The sequence below is a fragment of the Triticum urartu genome, chromosome 2, assembly GCF_003073215.2.
Source record: "Triticum urartu cultivar G1812 chromosome 2, Tu2.1, whole genome shotgun sequence".
NCBI classification, from domain to species: Eukaryota; Viridiplantae; Streptophyta; class Magnoliopsida; order Poales; family Poaceae; genus Triticum; species Triticum urartu.
This window is the reverse complement of record NC_053023.1, coordinates 656,279,173-656,290,103: the sequence shown is the minus strand read 5'-3', so window position 1 is coordinate 656,290,103 and position 10,931 is coordinate 656,279,173. Positions and strand designations below refer to the sequence as shown.

At 48.3% G+C, this 10,931-nt stretch overlaps 1 pseudogene; it reads right to left on the bottom strand.

The window, feature by feature from the left end:
* Window positions 1–3,378: 3,378 nt before the first annotated feature.
* LOC125537699 overlaps window positions 3,379–10,931 on the bottom strand; it is a 58,847-nt pseudogene continuing 51,294 nt past the window's right edge.

Sequence of the window (10,931 nt, the reverse complement as noted above, 5' to 3'; positions counted from 1 at the left end):
TCTCTAATTCACGGCAAAATTTGGAAAAAAACAGAATCATGTTTGGAGATCATTATAATCATGTTTTTCTACCCATGGCCAACTTAGAAGTATTTCTAAATTATCACATGGCAAATTCATAGCATTTTTTTGGCTCCCATACATGGCAAATTTAGATCTTTTTGCAACACTCCCATGGCAAGCTTCTGGATTTTTCTTCTCACTTAACCATGGCAAATTTACTTTATGGGTCATGGAAAATTTGCTTTCTGAAACATTGCAAATTTAGTTTATGGACCATGGCAAATATTTTAACTTCGTAGTTACAATTGTAGTAGACAAAGGATTGCCCTCGTGTTTAGAACAAGGTCATTTATCTTTTTGAAACATGGCAAATTTGTTTCACACATCATGGCAAATTTACTTTATGTATCATGGCAAATTTCTTTTTATTATCATGGCAAATTTGACCATCATAGTTTTACTGTATGTCACATCGCAGTCTTAGTATTTATACCATGTCAACTATATTAATTAGACTAGATAACAGGGGCAAACTACCCATGGAAAACCTCTCATGTTTTAGCCATGGGCACACTTAAGTTTTATACTACATTCCAAGATTATTCTAATGGAAAAATGTTATTTTTGCATTGTCAATGGCAAATTTATTGTTATTTGGACCTTGGCTTTTTTTGAGACTGACATGGGAATCTCTTTTTTCTTTTGAAATAAGCACGTACAATTTCATTGTGCAAAATCTATGAAATTTGTCACATCACAATTAATAATGCGTTCAAAATTATCTTGGTCTTCAGAAAATTTATGAAAATGAATTTGCCATGTTCCTATATCATTGCCTGTGGTGGCTGATCATATAGGACAGTGTTCCTTAGGTTATTGCCGTCCGACCGATGACCGGCCAACAACTTACTATCCAGATTTATGGCGACATATGACCTTACACCCGAGCCCGAGTGAAGGACCTCCAAGAGCCCCCCCCTCCCTGCCAGCGATGGCCGAGGCAACTATGTTAGGCCACCGCCTCAACTAGTTAGGCTCCCCGGATGGAGGATGCCATGGGAGGCGGCCGTACAAGGTGGACTTACTCCTGCCAGGGAATAGGGTAGTGGCTCCCATGATCCCGCTGACGAATTTGATGGCGCTGGGAGTGACTGCATCCATTGAAGATGGCACTCCGTAATGGTGTCCATGAGAAGCGGTGGCGGGGACTATGGGACTAATCTGGCCACCCGCGCAAAGCTCTCGCTGGATCCAACCCCGTTTGGATTGTCGACGCCGCTGATAACTCCTCCTTTACCTCCAGCCGCTGCATGTACCTGGCCAACCCCCCCCCCCCCCCCCCCCCCCCCCCAAAGCACCACGGGAATGGAACCCCGCCGCCATTGCCAGCCGTGCGGACAAGCCTGGTGGCTGCGAGGGGAAGGCACACGGGGATGACTGCAAGAAAAGTGGATCAAGTCGCCGCCCGATTCACCCACGCGGACGACTGCTAACTTATATAGACTGAGAAGTAAAAAAATGAAATTGCAAATAGGGAAAAACAAAACTACGGGCTGAAGGCAGGAGGCAATGCCATAGTTAAAATCTAAAAGAATATGACTGAAAAGTGAATAAAGAATTAATTAAGAAAAATAAAGACCGTAGGAAAAAATAACTAAAGAAAAAGAGTGATAAAAATAAATTGCAAAGAGGAACTAAAGAAGATTCACTAATGAACTAAACAATGACTGATTCACAAAGTAAGGAATAAACACAATAGAAAAGAAAAACCGAAGAACGATGGACCACACTGAAAATGATAACTAAAACTAAAATTACTGAGCTTTCTAAAAGCAATGAGACCACACAATGAGAAAACTGAGATAATCAATTCTTTTTCCCTACTATAATGAAGAAAGAACACAGATTAAAAACTTATTAGGAGACTGAACATAGAAATGAAGAAAGAACACTGATTACTCGAGAAGAATAAAAAGGACTGAGGAATAAGCACAAACTTAAAACATAAAACTTGGACGCTGATAACTGCCACACGTGTGACATGTAGTAATACCGCCCACACATTCTTTTACGCTAAAGTTGCCATCCGAAAAAAAATTCAAAAAACCTGAAACTTGTCATCCAAACAGAAAGTTGTCATACTTCACAACTAAAGTTGCCATAAAAAACGTATGGGAGAAATTGCTTCGTGCCACAGGTGTGGGTGTTATCATTTGGGTAAAACTTAGGGAGCCGAGATACTTAAGGAAAAGAAACTAAGAGTGGGCCTGATGTGTTATGTTTAGTTCTGCCGTTAAAATTTACTACGACTGAAAAATGATGCAACCATAGTCAGTGAACAAAGACGTAAATGATAAACTGAGCAATCATACAGAGATGTAGCTCCAATGTGAAGGACTACTGATGAGAAAAAAGCCTGCATTCAGAAAATCGAACTAAACCAACATGTCCACAACCGGTCACTCCTCCAAATCACCTTAGCCATTCTCGCTCGTTGCCATGAACAAAATAATCACCATGTAATATCCATACTATATTTATGTATAGTCAGTTATTTTGGAACGTGATTTTGATTGAATATCTAGAAGCAAATACGCTGAAAATGGCAGCCTAAGTTAGCAGTGCAGCAGCTCCCATTCGGCTAGCAATATTGACGCAGACAATCAGGATTGAAGAACACTAATACCATCCCCCATGCAAAAATCATTTTTCTGCCGAATGCCCCCATACACCCATATACCTATTTCCACTGCTAATGACATTGATGAAAAACACCAAAAAATTACGCACAACACTAAAGACAAATGAAGCGCACAAAAACTCCAGTCCAGCCCGCCAACGTAGGTGTTCCAGCACAGGATTTCCACCGGAGTGAAAACATTGGGTGGAAATCAACGGCTCTAACTAAGGACGTCGCGCGGGGGGCGAAGAAGTGACACGGGGTGACACGACGTCTCTCGCTAGCTAAAACGACGAAGTGACCCGGGGTGGAGAGTGGAGACCTGTAACCCGAAAAAAAACTAAAATGCATGTCGCGCTCACGACAGGACAAATAACGTTGTTGCGCGTTGAGATTCGTGACAATGATCCAACGGTCACTAGATTCCACCTGAAGGCAAATGAAAATCATGTGTGACAGATTTCAACAGGATCTTTAGCAAATATGTAGATATAAAATCAGAAATAATAAGGCTATTTCAACACAGCCCAAAATATCTCAAATCACACGCATAAATCAGCCAAGGATGATGTTACTAATCAAAACATCCACTTGACAAATAACAATTCAATTTCACAAGTAATGACAACTTACCACGATAGGTTTCTTCTTGCATAATACGAAGTCTAAAAGAAAGACGAATACTAAGCAGTAATTCAATGAAACAATGCAGATCTAAAAGAAAGATGCTTCTCTTCTCTACTCAAAGCCCACTTGTTCTCCCTGCGCGCAGATTTCCGCCTCCTCCTCGGGTGTGAAGTCATTCTTGATGTTAGAAGTCTTTCGGATCTCCTCCGGAGTCTTGCCCTTGATCATTTCTGCAATACTCTAGCAAGTAAGGTCGATCAATCCCTTGATGTTGAGGTAGTTTGAAGCCAGGATGATGTCGAAGAGGGTGGCCTGGTCGACCTTGACGAACTCGGCGTCAAAGCTCTTGAGGTCCTCGGCGGGGGCGGTGGCTGCAGTAGAGGTGGAGGAGCTGGCGTCGGCGGCAGCGCCGGATTTGGCCGGTTTCACTACAAAAAAAGACACATCCGTGATATTCTGGGCCGAACGAAAAAAAATTATGTCATACATATGACACTTCTATGACGATAATTGTGACAAAACCCGGTATCATCATAGATGTGGTGGGTTCCTACTTCTATGACAAAAAATCATGACATAAAATGGGCTTTTCGTCCTGGGCGGGCCGGAGACGCAACTGCATGACATTCTTTGGGCCGTCCATGACGGAAAAAACCATGGTAGAAGCGAGGGGGAGGAAACTTTCGGGGAGTTTCCGGTTACGGTGGGAGGTCGGGGGCCGAGCGATGCGCGTTTCTCTTGTACACGTACGCGCGTGTGTGCGAGGCGTTGGCTCTAACTGAACCCGAGCGAGGCGTTGGGCTCTAACTGAACCCGAGCGATTGCACTGCAGGCTACGTGTTACTGAACCCGAGTGATCGATCGATGGCTGTTAACTGAACCCGATCGAGCGATTCCTTCGCTACTGCTGCTAACTGAAGCCGATCAATTGGATGAACAGTGAGCGTTGGGGGGGGGGGAGGGGTTGGATGAACAGTGAGCGGTGGCGTTGCCTCTGGATGAACAGGACCCCGTGATGTGGTGGAGGGCTGGATGAACAGTAGACGGTGGAGGGGTGGTTGAACAGGACCCCGTGGTGTGGAGGGCTGGATGAACAGTAGACGGTGGAGGGGTGCCCGTGGAGGGGTGGTTGAACAGTAGTCGAGGGAGTAGCGCGCGGTGGAGGCTGGATGAACAGGAGCCCGTGGAGGCTGGAGGAGGTCGACGGTAGCCCGTGGAGGCTGGAGGAGGTCGACGGTGGAGATGAACAATATCCCATGGAGTCCCGTTTTGCGGTACGCCACACCCCTCCCGATGAACAGGACCCCCGTTTCGAATGTAGGAGGTCCGTTTCGTCCGTTTTGCGGTACGCCACACCCCTCCCGATCAACAGGACCCCCGTTTCGACCGTAGGAGGTCCGTTTCGTCCGTTTTGCGGTACGCCACACCCCTCCCAATCAACAGGACCCCCGTTTCGACCGTAGGAGGTCCGTTTCCTCCGTTTTGCGGTACGCCACACCCCTCCCGATCAACAGGACCCCGTTCCGAACGTAGGAGGTCTTTTTCCTCCGTTGTGCGCTACGCCAGGCCTCATTTCCATCACCTATTCCGTCCAAGCCCTCCCGATGAACACGACCACGCATTCCATTCCGACCCAGCCGGTTGGCTCCCACGCGTTCCGTTGCCTCCCGATGAACACGACACATTCCGTTGCCTCCCCATGAACACGACGCATTCCGTTGCCTCCCCATGAACACGACGACGACGTTATTTCTCCGTTCCGACCCAGCCATGTACACGAGCCCTGGCCGTACGTATGCGCGAGTAGGCGTTTGAGACCACGCCAATATGTACACATACGTGGCCGTATTTTCTTTCTTGCGCCCTGGCCGCTGTATGTACATGTACATGCTACGTGCGCGCCTCTACTACGACACGACGCGCCTCTACTACGACACGTGCACGCCTCTACATCCACCAATATATATGTACGTACACGTTCGCGACCAGATATAGCTGGTGGGTCCTAGCAGTCAGGGGGGTGAATCGTTTTTTTTTGCCCGGACGCACTTCCTTGCGTGCGAAGATGTAGCTGGTGAGTCCCAGCAGTCAGGGGGAAACGTTTTCTTCACGAAATACAGTGGCCCGTCCGGTGGGTCCCAGCTGTCAGGTGGAGGAATCATTATTTTCCGCATAATAAGGAAGCACTTCCTTGCTGCGGCCGTGGACCCAGCTGTCAGCCTCTCCACGTACAGTCCACGTCCGATGGAACTCGTTCCTTGACCACGTTGACCACACCGCACCGAGAGCACCAGGGTGGTGGATGACGACGAGGCCTAGGAAGGGGACGACGGGGAGCCGGGGAAGACGCGACAATGGAAGCCCGCGCGGAAAGGAGTACGAGGGTTCACTGGTTCGGGTACGGTGTGAGGCTGCCGTCGCCGCAGGGCCTGACCAGCGGTGGGAATAGTAGGGGGCGCTGAGGCCTCCGCGGTAGCACAGCCGACCACGGGAGGCAGGAGCATGCGGCACGACCGGCGCTGCTTTGGGTGGCTGGAGCAAGAAGACCAGAGGTTGAAGAAGCACTACGGCCGTTGGATGGACATCGTACGGTCACTGGAGCTAGAATCGTTCATATTGACTAAAGTAGACAAAGGCCCCCATCCCAGTCAACTTAGTAGGCCCACAAGTCAGCCTCCCACCATGGTGGGTCCCAGCTAGCAGGGAAGTATTCATTTTTTTGTGCGTAATAAGGAGGCACTTCCGATGGGTCCGAGCTGACAGCGGGGGGAACATTTTTTTCGCGAAATACGCTGGCCCGTCCGGTGGGTCCCAGCAGTCAGGGGGAACGTTTTTTCGCGAAATAAGGTGGCCCATCCGATGGGTCCCTGCTGTCAGGTGGAGGAATAATTATTTTGCGCGTAATAAGGAGGCACTTCCTTGCGGCCGCCTGGACCCAGCTGTCAGCCTCTCCACGTACAATACTCCACTACTAGGGAAAAGCTTATAGGCAGACGCTTACTAGTAGCGAGGGTTTATAACCCTCACTACCGCTACTTACTAGAAGCGCGGATTTTTACCCCTCGCTACTACTAAGTTGATAGTAGTAGCGCGGGTTTTTAACCCTCGCTACTACAAAGCGGTCTCTGCCGTGCGCCCCCGGAACATGCTATAGTAGTAGCGAGGGGTATAAACCCGCGCTACTACTAAGTCGATAGTAGTAGCGCGGGTTTATAACCCTCGCTACTACTAAGTGGTCTCTACCGTGCCCACCCGGGACATGCCATAGTAGTAGCGAGGGGTATAAACCCGCGCTACTACTATCGACCCACCAAGACATACGTACACATAGCTTGCCGAGGCACAAATCCAAACCCACACTCTTCCGATTCCCCTTCTCCTCCCACTCGCCATTCCCTTCCTCACCCACTGCCACTGCCGGCCTCGCACCTCGGCGGCACTCACAAATCTGGCGACCTCCTCTCCCCCTCCCCCTCCCCCTCCATCCTCCATCCTCGGCGGCACTGCAGACCCCTCCCCTCCCCCTCCATGCTCCTTCTTCTCAGCTGGTGGAAGGAGACGAAAACCAGCAAAGCGTCATCCATGGCGGCGACCAGATCCGCCATGGACGCAGCCACTTGCACCTCCTCGTCGGGTCAAGGGTCCCACGACAAGCAGCACCAGGTCACCGAGCTTCATCTAGGGTTTCGGGCGTCGGCTCCAACTCCGGCGGCCACCGGTGAGTTCCTCCTCCTACTTCTCTCTATCTCTCTATTCCTCTTTCTAATAATTTTCTCTTCTCTTGTAGCAGCAGTAGACGAGAGGTGCGGGCACAAGTTGGGTGGGGAATCACCAACACCATGGACAACTTCATCCCCTCCAGGACCAGTAGCAGCCATGGATTGAGAGGACGATGCCCAGCAAAAGCAGCCGCCATGGATGGAATTTATTTTTTTAATTCTCAATTAGTTAGTAGTAGCGCGGGGCCTTGACACATGCTACAACTAAGTAGTAGTAGCACGGGTGGCAACCGCGCTACTACTACTACAAGTAGCAGTAGCGCGGGTACCACCCGCGCTACTGCTAAAAGTTAGCTGTAGCGCCCTAGCAGCAGCGCAGTCCCCCGCGCTACTACTAGGCAATTACCCGCACTACTACAACGGTTTTACCTAGTAGTGCTCTTCCAATGGAAGTCGGTCGTTGACCACGTTGACCACGCCGCGCCGAGAGCACCAGGGCGGTGGTCTGGACGACGGCGAGGCCTAGGAAGAGGACGACGCGGAGCCGGGGAAGACGCAGCAGTGGAAGCCCGTGCGGAGAGGAGTACGAGGGTTCACTGGTTCGGCTACGGTGTGAGGCTGCCGTCGCCGCAGAATAACATGGGGTGTGGGTGAGTAGAGGGATGGCCTAGCCAGCGGTGGGAGTAGTACGGGGCGATGAGGTCACCACGGCATCACAGCCGGCCACAGGAGGTAGGAGCACGCGACACAATCGACGCTGCTTTGGGCGGCTGGAGCAAGAAGACCAGAGGTTGAAGAAGCACTACGGCCATTGAATGGACATCGTACGATAACTGCAGCTAGAATCGTTTATATTGACTAAGTTGACAAAGCCCTTGGTACGCGTCAACTTAGTAGGCCCACAGCTCGGATTTGGCAAAGAACATATAGCCCATTTGCGATTTATAAGAATGTACAACCCATTTTTTTTAATTCTAATGGAATTTACTACAACCCATTTACAGTTTGTTAAAAGTACAGCCCAACTCTAGCTAGGACAACGGTTAATAATTTCAAACAACCGCTCAAAACAGAATTAAAAAAAAAATCCCACATTTTGATGGAATCCAAAATATTTTTATCCGAAATTTCTAGTCAGGTTAAATATAATTTCAAAATAAAGTTGTATTACGCTAAAATCCAACGAAATATTACGCACGCAACAAGTAATGAAATTAAAATTTTCAAATCCAAAAATAATATATTTTTCAAACTAATTACGTGTTTGGTGCATAGTAACTGTCCAGTTATTATAATTACATCCCATTTATTATTTCTTAAAGTCCATTTTCTTGTTAAGCCTAATGCATACCTCCTAGAAAAGTCTGCAGCCCAGCGGGGCGGAGAATAACAAGTTGACCCGAATATTGTGTACAACTGTCGGCCCAGTTGCATTGCTGATGTTGAAAAAAAGCCTGTGTGGTACAGTACAATCTAACATGGTTACTCAGCCCACATTCAACGACGCTGGAAAGGCCCAAATAAGGCTTCTGTACAACTTTTTGAAGTCACTGAGCTCAATTAATAACTTAAGAAAAAAGTTAGATTACAGTGGAACCTAATTAAAAGCTGTCACGAGAAAATAAATAATTCAACGGGTCCCACTTGTGCGTCTGTGTGTGTGTGTGTGTGCGAGAGAGAGAGAGAGATAAAGAGACCCATCGGTCGATACTCGTAAATACATCTTTCAGCCATATGCATTGCTGATGCTCAGTAAAACTTATATAGTTCACACAATCATATAGAACATCATAGCACACTGAACTTGCATACAAAAATTTCACGCAGGCGACACAATCAGGATGGAAGCAGTGGATCGCTACGAGAAGGGCTATGTTGAAACCAACGAAGTCATACATAACGGTTCATCGTCTTTATCAATGATGGGGAAATATCTTGAATGTTGTGCAAAGAAAACAGACAGACAACACAATAAGTTCTGCTAACACATTAAGTTGACGTACAACCCTTTCTAAAAAAAGTTCAGGTACAAAATTAGAACAGGTCACAATCAAATGTACTGGCATATCAGTGCTTCACACCCATAGCTCAGATTTAACTAGTATCTGACAAGATTTAGTTGTTACCTCAAATTAGAGCACATCCAGGAAGCCAGCCCTGCCTCTGCTCCCAAAGAAGCAGTGGCCTCCGCCGCGCAATGGAGTAGGCCCTGTGCCATCCATTGTTTCGAGCAACACGGGGAAAGTCTGACGTTGACTCCTGTAATGGACGTCGTCGACGGACCCTGGCACCAGCGGCGGCGGCAGGACTTCGATTGATGGATTGACCACTTCTTCGACATGCACGAACACTTGATACAGGTACATCCCTAAAGTGGTCCGCGGCGGCCTTAGTGGCACCGAATAGTACAACCCCGGTTCGTGCACCGGTATCTCAACACCAATCACCTTCGGTATGGTGGACGGCTTCTTCATCCATGCCATAACCGTCAGAGCCCAGCTGTCTGGAGGAACAAACATACTTACGAGCTCACCTCCAAGGTCGTTGATAAGCTCGTTCATGGACTCGCTGTTCCAAGCACATCGAGGGATGCCGTGGAAGATAAGCTTTGTTAAAAACTCAAGCTCAGAGGGCACCGAGCCCCATCCTGGGTGCCACCGATCAAAGCTCACCAGCGCGCCATCGCATAACAAACGCCGTGAAGATTCGAACACACGATTGCAGTCGAAAGTTGTCCGGAACCTGACGAAGAAATCAGCCGGTGGCGGACAGACTTCGACGAGCAAGTCACTTATTTGGATGCCGTGCGCAATGCCAAGAGTTTTGACAAGGTCGTCCGGCGAGACGGGAGGCCGGTCGCCGTTGATGGTTACCATCAGCACTTTGCCGGCAAACTGGTCGTCAAGCGCTGCCATGCCACTGTTGAGCGACAGCACGCAGCGGCCGAAGGCAGGACGGACCTCAGGATCTCCCGCTCGGAGATCCGCGTTGACCGGCGACATGATAGTGCGCTTGAGTACAGGGAGTACATGGGGGGGATTTGGGGGAACTGGAGTAGGAATCGAGATTCAAAAGGGGGGGGGGGGGCGGGAGACTGGGGATGAAAAGGTAGCATGAATTTCGAGCACGCGCCAATATGCTCTCGGAGCGCAAGCACACGAAAACATCAGTGGCGCCCACATGTCGGCCTAAGAGTCCTTATTCTTTCTTTTTTGGAGAGCCAGGCCTTTTTTTCCAGGATCTTTTGAGAGCCCGGCCTGAGAGTCATAACTGACCTGTTTGGCATTGCGTTACTACTCGCCCCATACTCAACGACACCTCACTGGCCCAAACAAGTGTACATCATCGAAAAGACACCCCTGCTCAAGAATTCATCCGATTAACCAGTTAACTTGCCGATTAATCCCTACTCATAGGGTCACCGAGTAGCCGATAAACTAATAAATCGTCCAATTAATTGATTAAATGGCCGATTAACTTCCCGATTAGCCTATTAATCCCCTACTCGCCAGCCAGCCGAGCAGTTACCAGTTAACGATTTCCTCAACAATGAAAGACACTGAGCTCAAATTATATAAGTTGAAAAAAGAAGATATACTCTGAACACTGGAGAATGGTGATGCCGTCATTTAGCCCACCAGTAGTTCGAGACAATAAACAGTTCGAAACAACGATATATACAACATTCAAACACTGACTAGTGACTACTACTGACATAAACAACAATACATGATAGTTCATAAGAAGTCTTGCTACACCACCAAAATGCACCCATCTGCAGCGCTCAGACTCTCGTGATCCAGACGAGAATGACATTCTAAACAGAAGCAACTATTACATAGTAAGAGTGACATAGACGAGGATGACCAAATGACAAGGAATATGCATAACAAAAGAAAGAA